The sequence below is a fragment of the Panulirus ornatus genome, chromosome 64 (assembly GCF_036320965.1).
Source record: "Panulirus ornatus isolate Po-2019 chromosome 64, ASM3632096v1, whole genome shotgun sequence".
NCBI classification, from domain to species: Eukaryota; Metazoa; Arthropoda; class Malacostraca; order Decapoda; family Palinuridae; genus Panulirus; species Panulirus ornatus.
This window is the reverse complement of record NC_092287.1, coordinates 13618918-13641931: the sequence shown is the minus strand read 5'-3', so window position 1 is coordinate 13641931 and position 23014 is coordinate 13618918.

Genomic DNA, 23014 nt, shown 5'->3' with positions numbered 1-23014 from the left:
CACAAAACAGGAGCGAGGCCGTTTTGATGGTGCGGGGTATATGCCAGGCGTAGTATTTCATGCGGATATCCTGCAAAATTATGAACAAAGTTCTTTTACGCATCGACGCCGTATGATTCGTAGAATACCAGCTTTCCTAGGTTCATTGACGTATTTTTGGTTTATAAGTGTAGTGGATTTCATTGCTGACCGTAAATCATTCAGAGGCCGTTCTGTGGTCTAGACAGCCCCCGCATATATATATATATATATATATATATATATATATATATATATATATATATATATATATATATGAGAGACTTTTGGATGTTAATGTGCTGAGAGGTGCAACTGGAGGGATGTCTGATCATTATCTTGTGGAGGCTAAGGTGAAGATTTGTATGGGTTTTCAGAAAAGAAGAGTGAATGTTGGGGTGAAGAGGGTGGTGAGAGTAAGTGAGCTTGAGAAGGAGACCTGTGTGAGGAAGTACCAGGAGAGACTGAGTACAGAATGGAAAAAGGTGAGAACAATGGAAGTAAGGGGAGTGGGGGAGGAATGGGATGTATTTAGGGAATCAGTGATGGATTGCGCAAAAGATGCTTGTGGCATGAGAAGAGTGGGAGGTGGGTTGACTAGAAAGGGTAGTGAGTGGTGGGATGAAGAAGTAAGAGTATTAGTGAAAGAGAAGAGAGAGGCATTTGGACGATTTTTGCAGGGAAAAAATGCAATTGAGTGGGAGATGTATAAAAGAAAGAGACAGGAGGTCAAGAGAAAGGTGCAAGAGGTGAAAAAAAGAGCAAATGAGAGTTGGGGTGAGAGAGTATCATTAAATTTTAGGGAGAATAAAAAGATGTTCTGGAAGGAGGTAAATAAAGTGCGTAAGACAAGGGAGCAAATGGGAACTTCGGTGAAGGGCGCAAGTGGGGAGGTGATAACAAGTAGTGGTGATGTGAGAAGGAGATGGAGTGAGTATTTTGAAGGTTTGTTGAATGTGTTTGATGATAGAGTGGCAGATATAGGGTGTTTTGGTCGAGGTGGTGTGCAAAGTGAGAGGGTTAGGGAAAATGATTTGGTAAACAGAGAAGAGGTAGTGAAAGCTTTGCGGAAGATGAAAGCCGGCAAGGCAGCAGGTTTGGATGGTATTGCAGTGGAATTTATTAAAAAGGAGGTGACTGTATTGTTGACTGGTTGGTAAGGTTATTTAATGTATGTATGACTCATGGTGAGGTGCCTGAGGATTGGCGGAATGCGTGCATAGTGCCATTGTACAAAGGCAAAGGGGATAAGAGTGAGTGCTCAAATTACAGAGGTATAAGTTTGTTGAGTATTCCTGGTAAATTATATGGGAGGGTATTGATTGATTGCAGCATCAGTCACTGATACTTTCAAGGTACCAACGGCGGCCTGTCCTTCCTTCAAAAGGAGCGGTTTGCTTCAGTACCTCAGTACGACCTTGTTCACTTAAGGAGCATCACACGTAGGAGCAGTAGGGGCAGGCGAAAGGCGTGGATCCCGTGTGCAGACGGAGGTGACGCCGCAAGTGAGGATGTTGCTACGGTGGACCCTACTGACTGTGTCATCAATGGCTGGGGAGTTGATGGTTTTGAGGACCATCAAGCGAGTGAGCAGCTGCGCGTTGGACAACAGTATAACAGGAGCCGCCAGGTGACAGCCGAGGACTGACTCCAAATTCCTGCAACGGGAAGTCAGCACCACAAGTAAAGTATCATCCGCGAAGGCTCAGAGTGGGGTGCCTAAATGTGTGTGGATGTAACCAAGATGTGAAGACCCTTACTGGAAAAACAATCACTCTTGAAGTAGAAACTTCAGATACAATTGAAAATGTGAAGGAAAATAGTGAAATTGGAGAAAAATGTAGCTTAGACATTGAAGCCTATTGATACAGTGGTTAAATTGATGAGAACTGCTATTGACGTTTGTGTAAATAAATTATACATTTCCTTTTTTTCTATAGCCAGAGGTTGAACCATTATGTGACATTCATTTTTTCATTCATTTCAAGCTATAAGTTTCAGTTTTCTAAATTGTTTCTTACATTTTTCATATGTATATATATGTATGTGTGTGTGTGTGTATATGTGCGTATGTATGTGTATGTGTGTGTATGTGTATATGTATATATATATGTATATTATCCCTGGGGATAGGGGTGAAAGAATACTTCCCACGCATTCCTCGCGTGTCGTAGAAAGCGACTAGAGGGGACGGGAGCGGGGGGCCAGAAATCCTCCCCTCCTTGTATTAACTTTCTAAAATGGGAAACAGAAGAAGGAGTCACGCGGGGAGTGCTCATCCTCCTCGAAGGCTCAGAGTGGGGTGCCTAAATGTGTGTGGATGTAACCAAGATGTGAAAAAAGGAGAGATAGGTAGTATGTTTGAGGAAAGGAACCTGGATGTTTTGGCTCTGAGTGAAACGAAGCTCAAGGGTAAAGGGGAAGAGTGGTTTGGGAATGTCTGGGGAGTAAAGTCAGGGGTTAGTGAGAGGACAAGAGCAAGGGAAGGAGTAGCAATACTCCTGAAACAGGAGTTGTGGGAGTATGTGATAGAGTGTAAGAAAGTAAATTCTCGATTAATATGGGTAAAACTGAAAGTTGATGGAGAGAGGTGGGTGATTATTGGTGCTTATGCGCCTGGGCATGAGAAGAAAGATCAAGAGAGGCAAGTGTTTTGGGAGCAGCTGAATGAGTGTGTTAGTGGTTTTGATGCACGAGACCGGGTTATAGTGATGGGTGATTTGAATGCAAAGGTGAGTAATGTGGCAGTTGAGGGAATAATTGGTATACATGGGGTGTTCAGTGTTGTAAATGGAAATGGTGAAGAGCTTGTAGATTTATGTGCTGAAAAAGGACTGATGATTGGGAATACCTGGTTTAAAAAGCGAGATATACATAAGCATACTTATGTAAGTAGGAGAGATGGCCAGAGAGCGTTATTGGATTACGTGTTAATTGACAGGCGTGCGAAAGAGAGACTTTTGGATGTTAAAGTGCTGAGAGGTGCAACTGGAGGGATGTCTGATCATTATCTTGTGGAGGCTAAGGTGAAGATTTGTATGGGTTTTCAGAAAAGAAGAGTGAATGTTGGGGTGAAGAGGGTGGTGAGAGTAAGTGAGCTTGAGAAGGAGACCTGTGTGAGGGAGAACCAGGAGAGACTGAGTACAGAATGGAAAAAGGTGAGAACAATGGAAGTAAGGGGAGTGGGGGAGGAATGGGATGTATTTAGGGAATCAGTGATGGATTGCGCAAAAGATGCTTGTGGCATGAGAAGAGTGGGAGGTGGGTTGATTAGAAAGGGTAGTGAGTGGTGGGATGAAGAAGTAAGAGTAATAGTGAAAGAGAAGAGAGAGGCATTTGGACGATTTTTGCAGGGAAAAAATGCAATTGAGTGGGAGATGTATAAAAGAAAGAGACAGGAGGTCAAGAGAAAGGTGCAAGAGGTGAAAACGAGGGCAAATGAGAGTTCGAGTGAGAGAGTATCATTAAATTTTAGGGAGAATAAAAAGATGTTCTGGAAGGAGGTAAATAAAGTGCGTAAGACAAGGGATCAAATGGGAACTTCAGTGAAAGGGCGCAAATGGGGAGGTGATAACAAGTAGTGGTGATGTGAGAAGGAGATGGAGTGAGTATTTCGAAGGTTTGTCGAATGTGTTTGATGATGGAGTGGCAGATATGGGGTGTTTTGGTCGAGGTGGTGTGCAAAGTGAGAGGGTTAGGGAAAATGATTTGGTAAACAGAGAAGAGGTAGTGAAAGCTTTGCGGAAGATGAAAGCCGGCAAGGCAGCAGGTTTGGATGGTATTGCAGTGGAATTTATCAAAAAAGGGGGTGACTGTATTGTTGACTGGTTGGTAAGGTTATTTAATGTATGTATGACTCATGGTGAGGTGCCTGAGGATTGGCGGAATGCGTGCATAGTGCCATTGTACAAAGGCGAAGGGGATAAGAGTGAGTGCTCAAATTACAGAGGTATAAGTTTGTTGAGTATTCCTGGTAAGTTATATGGGAGGGTATTAATTGAGAGGGTGAAGGCATGTACAGAGCATCAGATTGGGGAAGAGCAGTGTGGTTTCAGAAGTGGTAGAGGATGTGTGGATCAGGTGTTTGCTTTGAAGAATGTATGTGAGAAATACTTAGAAAAGCAAATGGATTTGTATGTAGCATTTATGGATCTGGAGAAGGCATATGATAGAGTTGATAGAGATGCTCTGTGGAAGGTATTAAGAATATATGGTGTGGGAGGAAAGTTGTTAGAAGTAGTGAAAAGTTTATATCGAGGATGTAAGGCATGTGTACGTGTAGGAAGAGAGGAAAGTGATTGGTTCTCAGTGAATGTAGGTTTGCGGCAGGGGTGTGTGATGTCTCCATGGTTGTTTAATTTGTTTATGGATGGGGTTGTTAGGGAGGTAAATGCAAGAGTTTTGGAAAGAGGGGCAAGTATGAAGTCTGTTGGGGAGGAGAGAGCTTGGGAAGTGAGTCAGTTGTTGTTCGCTGATGACACAGCGCTGGTGGCTGATTCATGTGTGAAACTGCAGAAGCTTGTGACTGAGTTTGATAAAGTGTGTGGAAGAAGAAAGTTAGGAGTAAATGTGAATAAGAGCAAGGTTATTAGGTACAGTAGGGTTGAGGGTCAAGTCAATTGGGAGGTGAGTTTGAATGGAGAAAAACTGGAGGAAGTGAAGTGTTTTAGATATCTGGGAGTGGATCTGGCAGCGGATGGAACCATGGAAGCGGAAGTGGATCATAGGGTGGGGGAGGGGGCGAAAATTCTGGGGGCCTTGAAGAATGTGTGGAAGTCGAGAACATTATCTCGGAAAGCAAAAATGGGTATATTTGAAGGAATAGTGGTTCCAACAATGTTGTATGGTTGCGAGGCGTGGGCTGTGGATAGAGTTGTGCGCAGGAGGATGGATGTGCTGGAAATGAGATGTTTGAGGACAATGTGTGGTGTGAGGTGGTTTGATCGAGTGAGTAACGTAAGGGTAAGAGAGATGTGTGGAAATAGAAAGAGCGTGGTTGAGAGAGCAGAAGAGGGTGTTTTGAAGTGGTTTGGGCACATGGAGAGGATGAGTGAGGAAAGATTGACCAAGAGGATATATGTGTCGGAGGTGGAGGGAACAAGGAGAAGAGGTAGACCAAATTGGAGGTGGAAAGATGGAGTGAAAAAGATTTTGTGTGATCGGGGCCTGAACATGCAGGAGGGTGAAAGGAGGGCAAGGAATAGAGTGAATTGGAGCGATGTGGTATACCGGGGCTGACGTGCTGTCAGTGGATTGAATCAAGGCATGTGAAGCGTCTGGGGTAAACCATGGAAAGCTGTGTAGGTATGTATATTTGCGTGTGTGGACGTATGTATATACATGTGTATGGGGGGGGGGGTTGGGCCATTTCTTTCGTCTGTTTCCTTGCGCTACCTCGCAAACGCGGGAGACAGCGACAAAGTATAAAAAAAAAAAAAAAAAAATTGATTGAGAGGGTGAAGGCATGTACAGAGCATCAGGTTGGGGAAGAGCAGTGTGGTTTCAGAAGTGGTAGAGGATGTGTGGATCAGGTGTTTGCTTTGAAGAATGTATGTGAGAAATACTTAGAAAAGCAAATGGATTTGTATGTAGCATTTATGGATCTGGAGAAGGCATATGACAGAGTTGATAGAGATGCTCTGTGGAAGGTATTAAGAATATATGGTGTGGGAGGAAAGTTGTTAGAAGCAGTGAAAAGTTTTTATCGAGTATGTCAGGCATGTGTACGTGTAGGAAGAGAGGAAAGTGATTGGTTCTCAGTGAATGTAGGTTTGCGGCAGGGGTGTGTGATGTCTCCATGGTTGTTTAATTCGTTTATGGATGGGGTTGTTAGGGAGGTAAATGCAAGAGTTTTGGAAAGAGGGGCAAGTATGAAGTCTGTTGGGGGTGAAGAGTTGGGAAGTGGCAGTTGTTTTTCGCATGATACAGCGCTGGTGGGGATTAGTGAGAAAAAGGAGAAGGTGGTCGAGTTTGAAAAAGTGTGTGGAAGAAAAAGTTAAGGTAAATGTGAAAAAGAGCAAAGGGTTTTTAGGTACAGTGGGTTTAGGGTCAAGTCAATTGGGAGTGGTTTGAATGGGAAAAAAGGAGGAAGTAAGTGTTTTAGAATGGGAGTGGATCTGGCACGGATGGAAACCCTGGAAGGGAAGTGGATCTAGGGTGGGGGGGGGGGGCCAAAAACCGGGGGCCTTTAAATGGTGGGAAATCGAGAACTTTTTTTGGAAAGCAAAAAAAGGGTATTTTGAAGGAAAGTGGTTCCAACAAGTTTTGGGTTGCGAGGGGGGGGGGTGGGCTATGGGTAGAGTTGTGGCAGGGGATGGATGTGCTGGAAATGAGATGTTTGAGGAAATGTGTGGTGTGGGTGGTTTGATCGAGTAGAACTAAGGGTAAAAGGTGTGTGGGAAATAAAAGAGCGGGTTGAGAGAGGAAAAAAGGGGGGTTTTGAATGGGTTTTTCACATGGGGAGGGTGGTGAGGAAAGATTGACCAAGAGGATAATGTTGGGGGTGGAGGGAACAAGGAGAAGAGGTAGACCAAATTGGATGGGAAAAATGGAGTGGAAAAAAAATTTTTGGGGTGGGGGGTAGCCATGGAGGTGTGTAGGTATGTATATTTTCGGTGTGTGGACGTATGTATATACATGTGTATGGGGGGGGGGGTTGGGCCATTTCTTTCGGTCCTGTTTTCCTTGCGCTACCTGGCAAACGCGGGGAGCCAGCGACAAAAGTATAATGAAAATTAATAAAAAATAAATAATAATATATTATATATATATATATATATTATATATATATATATATATAATATATTTATATACATTTATATATATTATCCTGGGGATAGGGGAGGAAAGAATACATTCCCAGTGATTCCAGCGTGTCGTAGAAGGCGACTAAAAGGGATGGCACGCGGCGTTGGCTGGAAATCCTCCCCTCTCAATTTTTTGATTTTCCAAAAGAGGAACAGAGAAGGGGCCAGGTGAGGATATTCCCCCAGTGGTCAGTTCTCTGTTCTAAAACGCTACCTCGCTAACGCGGGAAATGGCGAATAGTTTGAAAAAAAAAAAAAAAAATATATATATATATATATATATATATATATATATATATATATATATATTATAATTATATATATTATATATATATATCCTTGGGGATACGGGAGAAAGTAAATACTTTCCTACGTATTCCTCTGCGCGTCGTAGAAAGCGGCTAAAGAAGGAGACGGAGCGGGTGAATTAAAATCCTCCTCTTCGTATTTTGAAATTTGCCAAAAGAAGAACAGAGAGGAAGGAAGCCATGTGAGGATATTCCTCAAAGGCTAAGTCCTCGGTTCTTAACGTCCTTGATAATGCCCGGGAAATGGCGAATATATATTTTATATATTTATATATAATATATATATATATATATATATATATTATATATTTATTATATATATATATTTAATTTATATATAATATATTTTATATATTAGATATATATATAATACATATATATTTATATTTGTATATATATATATATATATATGTATATTATATATAATTACTATATAATATATATATTATATATATATATATATATTATTATATATATTATATATATAAAATATTTGTACGTATATAATGTATATATATATATATATTATATATATATTATTATATATATATATATATATATATAATATATATATTATATATATATATATATATATATATTTATAATATATTTTATATATATATTATATTTTTTTTCTTTTTTTTTTTTGCTTTGTCGCTTTCTCCGCGTTTGCGAGTAGCGCATAGGTATGGAAACAGACGAAAGAAATGGCCCAACCCACCCATACCATGTAATATACATATGTCACACACAAAAATATTAAACATACCTACACAGCTTTCCATGGTTTACCCCAGACGCTTCACATGCCCTGATTCAATCCACTGACAGCACGTCAACCCCGGTATACCACATCGATCCAATTCACTCTATTCCTTGCCCTCCTTTCACCCTCCTGCATGTTCAGGCCCCGATCACACAAAATCTTTTTCACTCCATCTTTCCACCTCCAATTTGGTCTCCCACTTCTCCTCGTTCCCTCCACCTCCGACACATATATCCTCTTGGTCAATCTTTCCTCACTCATTCTCTCCATGTGCCCAAACCACTTCAAAACACCCTCTTCTGCTCTCTCAACCACGCTCTTTTTATTTCCACACATCTCTCTTACCCTTACGTTACTTACTCGATCAAACCACCTCACACACATATTGTCCTCAAACATCTCATTTCCAGCACATCCATCCTCCTGCGCACAACTCTATCCATAGCCCACGCCTCGCAACCATACAACATTGTTGGAACCACTATTCCTTCAAACATACCCATTTTTGCTTTCCGAGATAATGTTCTCGACTTCCACACATTCTTCAAGGCTCCCAGGATTTTCGCCCCCTCCCCCACCCTATGATCCACTTCCGCTTCCATGGTTCCATCCGCTGCCAGATCCACTCCCAGATATCTAAAACACTTTACTTCCTCCAGTTTTTCTCCATTCAAACTTACCTCCCAATTGACTTGACCCTCAACCCTACTGTACCTAATAACCTTGCTCTTATTCACATTTACTCTTAACTTTCTTCTTTCACACACTTTACCAAACTCAGTCACCAGCTTCTGCAGTTTCTCACATGAATCAGCCACCAGCGCTGTATCATCAGCGAACAACAATTGACTCACTTCCCAAGCTCTCTCATCCCCAACAGACTTCATACTTGCCCCTCTTTCCAAAACTCTTGCATTTACCTCCCTAACAACCCCATCCATAAACAAATTAAACAACCATGGAGACATCACACACCCCTGCCGCAAACCTACCATTCACTGAGACACCAATCACTTCCTCTCTTTCCTACACGTACAAATACCTTACATCCTCGATTAAAAACTTTTCACTACTTCGAACAACTTGCTCCCAACACCATATATTCTTAATACCTTCCACAGTGCATCTCTATCAACTCTATCATTAGCCTTCTCCAGATCATAACTGCTACATACAAATCCATTTGCTTGTCTAAAGTATTTACACAGACATTCATCAAAAGCAAACACCTGATCCAATCATCCTCTACCACTTCTGAACACCACTCTGCTCTTTCCCCAATCTGATTCTCTGTACATCGCCTTCACCCTCTCAATCTATTACCCTCCCAATTTATTCCTGGAATACTCAACAAATTATTACCTCGTAATTGAGCACTCACTATTATCCCCGTTGCCTTTGTAAATCGGCACTATGCAGCATTCCGCCAATCCTCAGGCACCTTCACCATGAGTCATACATAATTAAAATACCTTACCAACCAGTCAATTATACAGACACTAACTTTTTTAATAAATTCCAACTGCAATTACCATCCAAACTGCTGCCTTGCCGGCTTTCATCTTCCGACAAGCTTTACTACCCTCTTCCCTGTTTACCAAATAATTTACCGTATCCCTCTCTCTTTGCACACTACCTCGACCAATACACCCTATATCTGCACAATCTATCATCAACACAATTCAACAACTTCAAAATATCACTCCATCTCCTTCTCACTCACCACTACTTGATATCACGCTCCCCATTGCGCCCTTCACTGAAGTTCCCATTTGCTTCCTTTTCTTCATACTTATTTATCTCTTCTAGAACATCTTTTTATTCTCCTTTTAAAAATTTATTGGAGACTCTCTCACCACAAAACTCTCATTGCCTTTCTTGTGTTCACCTAATGCACCTTTCTCTTGACCTCTTGCCTCTTTTTTTATACATCTCCACTCAATTGCATTTTTTCCCTGCAAAATGTCTCCAAAATGCCTCGTCTCTTCTCTTTTCACTAATAATCTTACTTCTTCATCCCCCCCACCACTCTCTATGTAAGAAATAATTAGAAAAACAATTGGATTTCATGTAGCATTTATGGTGTACTCGTAGAGAGATGGCATATGACAGAGTTGATAGAGATGCTCTGTGGAAGGTATTAAGAATATATGGTGTGGGAGGAAAGTTGTTAGAAGCAGTGAAAAGTTTTTATCGAGGATGTCAGGCATGTGTACGTGTAGGAAGAGAGGAAAGTGATTGGTTCTCAGTGAATGTAGGTTTGCGGCAGGGGTGTGTGATGTCTCCATGGTTGTTTAATTGTTTATGGATGGGGTTGTTAGGGGTAAATGCAAGAGTTTTGGAAAGAGGGGCAAGTATGAAGTCTGTTGGGGATGAGAGAGTTTGGGAAGTGAGTCAGTTGTTGTTCGCTGATGATACAGCGCTGGTGGCTGATTCATGTGAGAAACTGCAGAAGGTGGTGACTGAGTTTGAAAAAGTGTGTGGAAGAAGAAAGTTAAGAGTAAATGTGAATAAGAGCAAGGTTATTAGGTACAGTAGGGTTGAGGGTCAAGTCAATTGGGAGGTGAGTTTGAATGGAGAAAAACTGGAGGAAGTGAAGTGTTTTAGATATCTGGGAGTGGATCTGGCAGCGGATGGAACCATGGAAGCGGAAGTGGATCATAGGGTGGGGGAGGGGGCGAAAATCCTGGGGGCCTTGAAGAATGTGTGGAAGTCGAGAACATTACCTCGGAAAGCAAAAATGGGTATGTTTGAAGGAATAGTGGTTCCAACAATGTTGTATGGTTGCGAGGCGTGGGCTATGGATAGAGTTGTGCGCAGGAGGATGGATGTGCTGGAAATGAGATGTTTGAGGACAATGTGTGGTGTGAGGTGGTTTGATCGAGTAAGTAACGTAAGGGTAAGAGAGATGTGTGGAAATAGAAAGAGCGTGGTTGAGAGAGCAGAAGAGGGTGTTTTGAAGTGGTTTGGGCACATGGAGAGGATGAGTGAGGAAAGATTGACCAAGAGGATATATGTGTCGGAGGTGGAGGGAACAAGGAGAAGAGGTAGACCAAATTGGAGGTGGAAAGATGGAGTGAAAAAGATTTTGTGTGATCGGGGCCTGAACATGCAGGAAGGTGAAAGGAGGGCAAGGAATAGAGTGAATTGGAGCGATGTGGTATACCGGGGTTGACGTGCTGTCAGTGGATTGAAGCAGGGCATGTGAAGCGTCTGGGGTAAGCCATGGAAAGCTGTGTAGGTATGTATATTTGCGTGTGTGGACGTATGTATATACATGTGTATGGGGGGGGGGTTGGGCCATTTCTTTCGTCTGTTTCCTTGCGCTACCTCGCAAACGCGGGAGACAGCGACAAAGTATAATGAAATATAAAAAATAAATAAATAATATATATATATATATATATATATATATATATATATATATATATATATATATATATATATATATATATATATATTATCCCTGGGGATAGGGGAGAAAGAATACTTCCCACGTATTCCCAGCGTGTCGTAGAAGGCGACTAAAAGGGGATGGAGCGGGGGGCTGGAAATCCTCCCCTCTCAATTTTTTTTGATTTTCCAAAAGAAGGAACAGAGAAGGGGGCCAGGTGAGGATATTCCCCCAGTGGTCCAGTTCTCTGTTCTTAACGCTACCTCGCTAACGCGGGAAATGGCGAATAGTTTGAAAAAAAAAAAAAAAATATATATATATATATATATATATATATATATATATATATATATATATATATATATATATATATATATATCCTTGGGGATAGGGGAGAAAGAATACTTCCTACGTATTCCCTGCGCGTCGTAGAAAGCGGCTAAAAGGAGACGGAGCGGGTGACTTAAAATCCTCCCCTCTTCGTATTTTTAAATTTGCCAAAAGAAGGAACAGAGAAGGAAGCCATGTGAGGATATTCCCTCAAAGGCCAAGTCCTCTGTTCTTAACGCTACCTTGATAATGCGGGAAATGGCGAATATATATATATATATATATATATATATATATATATATATATATATATATATATATATATATATATATATATATATATATATATATATATATATATATATATATATATATATACATATATATATATATATGTATATATATATATATATATATGTATATATATATATATATATATATATATATATATATATATATATATATATATATATATATATATATATATATATATGTACGTATATATATATATATATATATATATATATATATATATATATATATATATATATATATATATATATATATATATATATATATATATATATATATATATATATATATATATATATATATTTTTTTTTCTTTTTTTTTTTTGCTTTGTCGCTGTCTCCCGCGTTTGCGAGGTAGCGCAAGGAAACAGACGAAAGAAATGGCCCAACCCACCCCCATACACATGTATATACATATGTCCACACACAAAAATATACATACCTACACAGCTTTCCATGGTTTACCCCAGACGCTTCACATGCCCTGATTCAATCCACTGACAGCACGTCAACCCCGGTATACCACATCGATCCAATTCACTCTATTCCTTGCCCTCCTTTCACCCTCCTGCATGTTCAGGCCCCGATCACACAAATTCTTTTTCACTCCATCTTTCCACCTCCAATTTGGTCTCCCACTTCTCCTCGTTCCCTCCACCTCCGACACATATATCCTCTTGCTTAATCTTTCCTCACTCATTCTCTCAATGTGCCCAAACCATTTCAAAACACCCTCTTCTGCTCTCTCAACCACGCTCTTTTTATTCCCACACATCTCTCTTACCCTTACGTTACTTACTCGATCAAACCACCTCACAGCACATATTGTCCTCAAGCATCTCATTTCCAGCATATCCATCCTCCTGCGCACAACTCTATCCATAGCCCACGCCTCGCAACCATACAACATTGTTGGAACCACTATTCCTTCAAACATTCCCATTTTTGCTTTCCGAGATAATGTTCTCGACTTCCAGACATTCTTCAAGTCTCCCAGGATTTTCGCCCCCTACCCCATCCTATGATCCACTTCCGCTTCCATGGATCCATCCGCTGCCAGATCCACTCCCAGATATCTAAAACACTTTACTTCATCCAGTTTTTCTCCATTCAAACTTACCTTCCAATTGACTTGACCCTCAACCCTACTGTACCTAATAACCTTGCTCTTATTCACATTTACTCTTAACTTTCTTCTTTCACACACTTTACCAAACTCAGTCACCACCTTCTGCAGTTTCTCATATGAATCAGCCACCAGCACTATATCATCAGCGAACAACAACTGACTCACTTCCCAACCTCTCTCATCCCCAGCAGACTTCATAATTGCCCCTCTTTCCAAAACTCTTGCATTTACCTCCCTAATAACCCCATCCATAAACAAATTAAACAACCATGGAGACATCACAAACCCCTGCCGCAAACCTACATTCACTGAGAACCAATCACTTTCCTCTCTTCCTACACGTACACATACCTTACATCCTCGATAAAAACTTTTCACTACTTCGAACAACTTGCCTCCCACACCATATATTCTTAATACCTTCCACAGAGCATCTCTATCAACTCTATCATAAGCCTTCTCCAGATCCATAAATGCTACATACAAATCCATTTGCTTTTCTAAGTATTTCTCACATACATTCCTCAAAGCAAACACCTGATCCACACATCCTCTACCACTTCTGAAACCACACTGCTCTTCCCCAATCTGATTCTCTGTACATGCCTTCACCCTCTCAATCAATACCCTCCCATATAATTTACCAGGAATACTCAACAAACTTATACCTCAGTAATTTGAGCACTCACTCTTATCCCCTTTGCCTTTGTACAATGGCACTATGCACGCATTCCGCCAATCCTCAGGCACCTCACCATGAGTCATACATACATTAAATAACCTTACCAACCAGTCAATAATACAGACACTAACTTTTTTAATAAATTCCACTGCAATACCATCCAAACCTGCTGCCTTGCCGGCTTTCATCTTCCGCAAAGCTTTTACTACCTCTTCCCTGTTTACCAAATCATTTACCCTAACCCTCTCACTTTGCACACTACCTCGACCAAAACACCCTATATCTGCCAATCTATCATCAAACACATTCAACAAACCTTCAAAATACTCACTCCATCTCCTTCTCACATCACCACTACTTGATATCACCTCCCCATTTGCGCCCTTCACTGAAGTTCCCATTTGCTCCCTTTTCTTACGCACTTTATTTATCTCCTTCCAGAACATCTTTTTATTCTCCTTAAAATTTAATGATACTCTCTCACCCCAACTCTCATTTGCCCTCTTTTTCACCTCTTGCACCTTTCTCTTGACCTCTTGCCTCTTTCTTTTATACATCTCCCACTCAATTGCATTTTTTCCCTGCAAAAATCGTCCAAATGCCTCTCTCTTCTCTTTCACTAATAATCTTACTTCTTCATCCCACCACTCACTATGTAAGAAATACTTAGAAAAACAAATGGATTTCCATGTAGCATTTATGGATCTGGAGAAGGCATATGATAGAGTTGATAAAGATGCTCTGTGGAATGTTTTAAGAATATATGGTGTGGGAGGCAAGTTGTTAGAAGCAATGAAAAGTTTTTATCGAGGATGTAAGGCATGTGTACGTGTAGGAAGAGAGGAAAGTTATTGGTTCTCAGTGAATGTAGGTTTGCGGCAGGGGGGTGTGATATCTCCATGGTTGTTTAATTTATTTATGGATGGGGTTGTTAGGGTGGTGAATGCAAGAGTTTTGGAAAGAGGGCCAAGTATGCAGTCTGTTGTGGATGAGAGAGCTTGGGAAGTGAGTCAGTTGTTGTTCGCTGATGATACAGCGTTGGTAGCTGATTCATGTAAGAAACTGCAGAAGCTAGTGACTGAAATTGATAAAGTGTGTGAAAGAAGAAAGTTAAGAGTAAATGTGAATAAAAGCAAGGTTATTTGGTACAGTAGGGTTGAGGGTCAAGTCAATTGGGAGGTAAGTTTGAATGGAGAAAAACTGGAGGAAATAAAGTGTTTTAGATATCTGGGAGTGGATCTGACAGCGGCTGGAACCATGGAAGCGGAAGTGAATCATAGGGTGGGGGAGTGGGGCGAAAATTCTGGGAGCCTTGAAGAATGTTTGGAAGTCGAGAACATTATCTCCGGAAGCAAAAATGGGTATGATTGAAGGAATAGTGGTTCCAACAATGTTTTATGGTTGCGAGGCGTGGGCTATGGATAGAGTTGTGCGCAGGAGGGTGGATGTTCTGGAAATGAGATGTTTGAGGACAGTATGTGGTGTGAGGTGGTTTGATCGAGTAGGTAATGTAAGGGTGAGAGAAATGTGTGGAAATAAAAAGAGTGCGGTTGAGAGAGCAGAAGATGGTGTTTTGAAATGGTTTGGTCACATGGAGAGAATGAGTGGGGAAAGATTGACCACGAGGATATATGTGTCAGAGGTGGAGGGAACGACGAGAAGTGGGAGACCAAATTGGATGTGGAAAGATGGAGTGAAAAAGATTTTGAGTGATCGGGGCCTGAACATGCAGGAGGGTGAAAGGCGTGCAAGGAATAGAGTGAATTGGAACGTTGTGGTATACCGGGGTCGACGTGCTGTCAATGGATTGAACCAGGGCATGTGATGCGTCTGTGGTAAACCATGGAAAGTGTGTGGGGCCTTGATGTGGAAAGGGAGCTGTGGTTTCGGTGCATTATTACATGAGAGCTAGAGATTGAGTGTGAACTATTGCGGCTTTTGGTGTCTTTCCTAGCGCTACCTCGCGCACATGAGGTGGGAGGGTGTTGTTATTCCATGTGTGGCCAGGTGGCGATGGGAACAAATAAAGGCAGACCGTATGAATTATGTACATGTGTATATATGTATATGTCTGTGTGTGTATATATATATATGTACATTGAGATGTATAGGTATGTATATTTGCGTGTGTGGACGTGTATGTATATACATGTGTATGTGGGCGGGTTGGGCCATTCTTTCGTCCGTTTCCTTGCGTTACCTCGCTAACGCGGGAGACAGCGACAAAGCAAAATAAAATATATATATATATATATATATATATATATATTCCGATGAGTCCACGGGGAAAATGACACACGATAAGTTCCCAAGTGCACTTTCGTGTAATAATCACATCATCAGGGGAGACACAAGAGAGAAATATAACAGTCAGTTGATATACATCGAAGAGACGAAGCTAGGACGCCATTTGGTAAACATGTGATTGTCCAAAACATAAAACGAGCGTTCATGAGCTTATCATTTTACAAATTTATCTAATCCGTATAGACAATCACTAATATTAAGATTATAATTCTTTGTGTATTCAGTAATAGAAGATTCAATGATATTTATCTTGGTAATAGAGTTAGAGTTAATAACTGAGATGGTGTTACTCCAGTCAATACAATGATCGTGGTTTTCAACGTGATTAAACAAAGCATTTCATTCTTGTCCTGTTCTTATACTATATTTATGCTGCATAAGTCTAACAGAAAGATCCTTACTAGTCTGACGAACATAAAATTTATCACAGTTTCCACACGGCACTTTATAGATGCATCCAAGAGAATTTTCTGGTGAATTCCTGATTAAGATATTCTTTATGGTATTATTGTTGCTAAAGGTAACATTTACATTAAAGGATTTAAGCAACATGGGAAGCAAAGTGAAATTATTATTAAATGGAAGAACTGAAAGATTCTTGGTGTCAATGGGAGGTTTAGACTCAACTCTATAAAATGATTTCTTTGCTAACTTAAGGGATTTATCAATGAAAGATCTAGGGTACTTTAACTTATATCCGATAGAATATCTCTTCTCAAACTCATCATCAATAAACTCTGGACTGCAAATACGTAACACCCTAAGGAACATAGATTGAAATGATGATAATTTAACTCTGTCATGTTGAGATGAGTAATAATGGATATATGAGCATACATTGGTGGGTATTCTGTATATGCTAAACTTAAACTTGTTTCCTTGTCTATGGATCATGCAATCTAAAAATGGTAACATACCATTATATTCATTTTCTACAGTAAATTTGATGGAAGGTACTAAATTGTTAAGTAAGGGTAGAAATATTTGTAAGTTTTCATTTGTTGGCCAAACACAAAGAACATCATCTACACACCTAAACCAAATTGCATTTGAAGGTAAGATATCCTTTAGTAATTTTGTTTCAAAAAATTCCATATAAAGATTACTTACTACAGGTGAATTTTCATTGAACTGATAAAATTGTGTATAAAAGACTGTGTATTTCAATTTGATGGAGATTATTATGCTCAAAAATTTGGTATGGCAATGGGTAACCCTCTTTCACCTGTACTAAGTAATCTTTATATGGAATTTTTTGAAAGAAAATTGCTAAAGGATATCTTACCTTCTAATGCAATTTGGTTTAGGTATGTAGATGATGTTCTTTGTGTTTGGCCAACAAATGAAAATTTACAAATATTTCTCTCCTTTCTTAACAATTTAGTATGCCATCAAATTTACTGTAGAAAGTGAAAGTAATGGTATGTTACCATTTTTAGATTGCATGATCCATAGACAAGGAATCAAGAATATATATATATATATATATATATATATATATATATATATATATATATATATATATATATATATATATATATATATATATATATATATATATATATATATATATATATATATACATATATATATATATATATATATATATATATATATATATATATATATATATATATATATATATATATATATATATATATATATATATATATATATATATATATATGTATATATATATATATATATATATATATATATATATATATATATATATATATATATATATATATATATATATATAAGTGATTGGTTCTCAGTGAATGTAGGTTTGCGGCAGGGGTGTGTGATGTCTCCATGGTTGTTTAATTTGTTTATGGATGGGGTTGTTAGGGAGGTGAATGCAAGAGTTTTGGAAAGAGGGGCAAGTATGAAGTCTGTTGTGGATGAGAGAGCTTGGGAAGTGAGTCAGTTGTTGTTCGCTGATGATACAGCGCTGGTGGCTAATTCAAGTGAGAAACTGCAGAAGCTGGTGACTGAGTTTGGTAAAGTGTGTGAAAGAAGAAAGTTAAGAGTAAATGTGAATAAGAGCAAGGTTATTAGGTACAGTAGGGTTGAGGGTCAAGTCAATTGGGAGGTAAGTTTGAATGGAGAAAAACTGCAGGAAGTTAAGTGTTTTAGATATCTGGGAAAGGATCTGGCAGCGGATGGAACCATGGAAGCGGAAGTGGATCATAGGGTGGGGGAGGAGGCGAAAATCCTGGGAGCCTTGAAGAATGTATGGAAGTCGAGAACATTATCTCGGAAAGCAAAAATGGGTATGTTTGAAGGAATAGTGGTTCCAACACTGTTTTATGGTTGCGAGGCGTGGGCTATGGATAGAGTTGTGCGCAGGAGGGTGGATGTGCTGGAAATGAGATGTTTGAGGACAATGTGTGGTGTGAGGTGGTTTGATGGAGTAAGTAACGTAAGGGTAAGAGAGATGTGTGGAAATAAAAAGAGCGTGGTTGAGAGAGCAGAAGAGGGTGTTTTGAAATGGTTTGTGCACATGTAGAGAATGAGTGAGGAAAGATTGACCAAGAGTATATATGTGTCGGAGGTGGAGGGAACGAGGAGAAGTGGGAGACCAGATTGGAGGTGGAAAGATGGAGTGAAAAAGATTTTGTGTGATCGGGGCCTGAACATGCAGGAGGGTGAAAGGAGGGAAAGGAATAAATTGAATTGGATCGATGTGGTATACCGGGGTTGACGTGCTGTCAGTGGATTGAATCAGGGCATGTGAAGCGTCTGGGGTAAACCATGAAAAGCTATGTAGGTATGTATATTTGCCTGTGTGGACGTGTATGTATATACATGTGTATGGGGGTGGGTGGGCCATTTCTTTCGTCTGTTTCCTTGCGATACCCCGCAAACGCGGGAGACAGCGACAAAAAAAAAAAAAAAAAAAAAAAAAAAAAAATATATATATATATATATATATATATATATATATATATATATATATATATATATATATATATATATATATATATATATATATATATATATTATATATATATATATATATATATATATATATATATATATATATATATAACCGGAGACATTTCAACCAACGAGAAACAGTTTACCGAGGCCATCCAGCGTCGTTAGCATAACAGTACAAGGGAGTTTGTTTGGCCACCACCCTGTGATGCTCGCAACTCTTCCTCCTTTTGTACTGACGGTAAACACACTTCCTCCTCTTCCTCCCGGCATTCTATCGTTATTTCGGTTGCGTCGTTGTGGAACTGTCTATGTGGTGTTGTTAGCTGTGTATCCTTTTATGGCTGTGTGTTGCTGCTACTATTGTTATTGAGACTGTGGCAGCACGCTGATGCTGCATTCTAACTGTGTGTGCACGTCGCTGCTTCCCTGGCGCATTGCTGTAACGATCAATCCTGATTCCTTCCATGTACGGTGAGGACCTTGCCCCCGCCATCACCAACGCTGCTATCCTCCTCCCTGCTACTCTCCTCACCCTTACCAGTACCATTACAGTCCCTCAACACCCCCGCCAGCAGCCACGTTACCCTCCCGCCCTCTCCCTCGACACCTTCTACGGTACTCCCTAGCCCTCACTATATGGGGCCATATACACAGTACGAGTGTAGGTGGTTTTTATCCTCACCTGCTAACGAAGGTGTTAAAGATCTTTCGGTAGCTCGAAGCTAGCGGCCTGTATGTCCCGGACAACCAACTACTCTTACACACCCTCCCTCCCTCCTGCTTCCCTCAATCACAGCCACCACCATTACCCTTCCTATCATTCCCTCCACACCATAACCAACACCTTTCCTGTCCCTCCCATTCCTACCGGACAACCATCAACATCCCTATCCTTCCGTTCCCTCTACCCTACCAACAGCACTTTCGTCCTCTTTCCCAATCCCTAAACACCACTATGAGCACCTCTATCCCTCCTGCTCTCTCCACGTCACCACCATCTCTACATTTGCCTCCCTTCCGCTCTCTCCATATCATCAACAACACCCATAAACTTTCCTCGCTCTCCATCCGCACCCATCACTTCCCTTCCGCTCCCTCTACACTATAACCATCATCTCTGTTTCTCCTCCCTTCTCCCTCCACACAACGACCCTATCTACTCTCTCTCCAGTTCCTCCTTCACCTCTCCCTTTTCCCTCAACTGTACTCTTCCAAGTTTTCCATCTCACTGCCCAACGCAACACCATCCGTTTATCCTCCCATTTCTAATCCTGACCCTGGTCACGGTTGGATGTCGCTTCTGCGAGTTTACTCGTAAGGCGAAGTCAGAGATCATTCACCAAGATGCCTTACGCTTCTCGGTTTGCGTGTCAAAATACTCCTAAAGATTCACAAACACAGTTTCTCGTCATCAGTTGTGGTAAATTTGGTTCTCGTTTCCTTTGAAGTGGATAACGTGGGGTATTTGAAGAAACTAGCATAAACAGACAAGCTATAATAAAGATTAGTATAGGCTGAGGGTGTGACGAGGTGAAGTGTGGCAAGTTGTGACAACACTTCATGCAGTTTAAGGAGAGGGAAACACACGTTACAGGACCCAGAGGGGATGTTGAGAAACAATGAAGATCATGTCAGAAATAGCATTAGATAGCAGAGAAAGTTTCTAGGTAGCTGGAATTGGTTGGAAACCGAAAGTAGGAAGGAGAAAAAAGGAAAATTTAACCAGTAATAGGTTCCAGCTAATCGAACTCAAATGAAGGATGAGTACATAGTGGAGTCGTTACTTAAGTGCCTGGAGGCACTCAAGCAGGGTAAGATGCTTGCAAAATAGGAAGAGGTCAGTGGGTTATACATTACAGGGAACAACAAAGCAAGAAGGCAAAAAGATTGGAAACACCAAAAGAGGCAAGAGGATAGAAGAATCCCACCAGTGTTCCAGTGAAGGCTGTAAAGAAGCAATCAGAGGTGGTAAATGGGCATTCAGACGGACAATCTAAGTCATGGAAACTTCAAGTAAGTGTGGATTGCCGTCATAAGAAAAAAAGATTAGATTCTTATGGAGATAGGTAGCAGTGGAGACTTAGCGTTTATACAGGGGAATTAGAGTATCACCAATTCACCAAGTAAATAAGAATCAGATGGGCAGATACACAACCATTACTTGATCACATCCTTACACATAGTAACATGGAAAACTGAGAATATATGACGAATCAGTTGGAAAAGGTTTTCATGTAATGCTTAAAGCTGATTACGTTTGATATGGACATTAGGAGGAACATAGGGAAGCCATACTAAATGAGAGACATAATCGAGGACACTTTATATATATATATATATATATATATATATATATATATATATATATATATATATATATATATATATATATATATATATATATATATATATATATATATATATATATATATATATATATATATATATATATATATATATATATATATATATATATATATATATATATATATATATATATATATATATATATATATATATATATATATATATATATATATATTATATATATATATATATATATATATATATATATATATATATATATATATATATATATATATATATATATATATATATATATATATATATATATATATATATATATATATATATATATATATATATATATATATATATATATATATATATATATATATATATATATATATATATATATATATATATATATATATATATATATATATATATATATATATATATATATATATATATATATATATATATATATATATATATATATACATATATATATATATATATATATATATATATATATATATATATATATATATATATATATATATATATATATATATATATATGTATATATATATATATATATTTGAACAATTTTTGCAGGGAAATAATGCAAATGAGTGGGAGAGGTATAAAAGAAAGAGGCAGGAGGTCAAGACAAAGGTGCAAGAGGTGAAAAAGATGGCAAATGAGAGTTGGGGTCAGAGTGTATCATTAAGCTTTAGGGAGAATAAAAAGGTGTTTTGGAAGGACGTAAATAAAGTGCGGAAGACAAGGGAGCAAATGGGAACTTCAGTGAAGGGGCTAAAGTGGAGGTTATAACAAGTAGTGGTGATGTGAGAAGGAGATGGAGTGAGTATTTTGAAGGTTTCTTGAATGTGTTCGATGATAGAGAGTCAGGTATAGGGTGTTTTGGTCGAGGTGGTGTGCAAAGTGAGAGGGTGAGGGAAAATGATTTGGTAAACAGGGATGAGGTAGTAAAAGCTTTGCGGAAGATGAAAGCCGGCAAGGCAGCGGGTCTGGATGGTATTGCAGTGGAATTTATCAAAAAAGGGGGTGAATGTATTGTTGACAGGTTGGTGAGGTTATTTAATGTATGTATGATGCATTGTAAGATGTCTGAGGATTGACGGAATGCTTGCATAATGCCATTGTACAAAGGCAAAGGGGACAAAGGTGAGTGCTCAAATTACAGAGGCATAAGTTTGTTGAATATTCCTGGAAAATTTATGAGGAAGGATATTGATTGAGAGTATGAAGGCATGTATAGAGCATCAGATTGGGGAAGAGCAGTGTGGTTTCAGAAATGGAAGAGGATGTGTGGATCAGGTGTTTGCTTTGAAGAATGTATGTAAGAAATACTGAGAAAAGCAAATGGATTTTTATGTAGCATTTATGGATCTGGAGAAGGCATCTGATAGAGTTGAAAGAGATGCTCTGTGGAAGGTATTAAGAATATATGTTGCGGGAGGCAAGTTGTTAGAAGCAGTGAAAAGTTTTTACTGAGGATGTAAGGCATGTGTACGTGTAGGAAGAGAGGAAAGCGATTGGTTCACAGTGAATGTAGGTTTGCGGCAGGGGTGTGTGATGTCTCCATGGTTGTTTAATTTGTTTATGGATGGGGCTGTTAGGGAGGTGAATGCAAGAGTTTCGGAAAGAGGTGCAAGTATGTAGTCTGTTGTGGATGAGAGAGCTTGG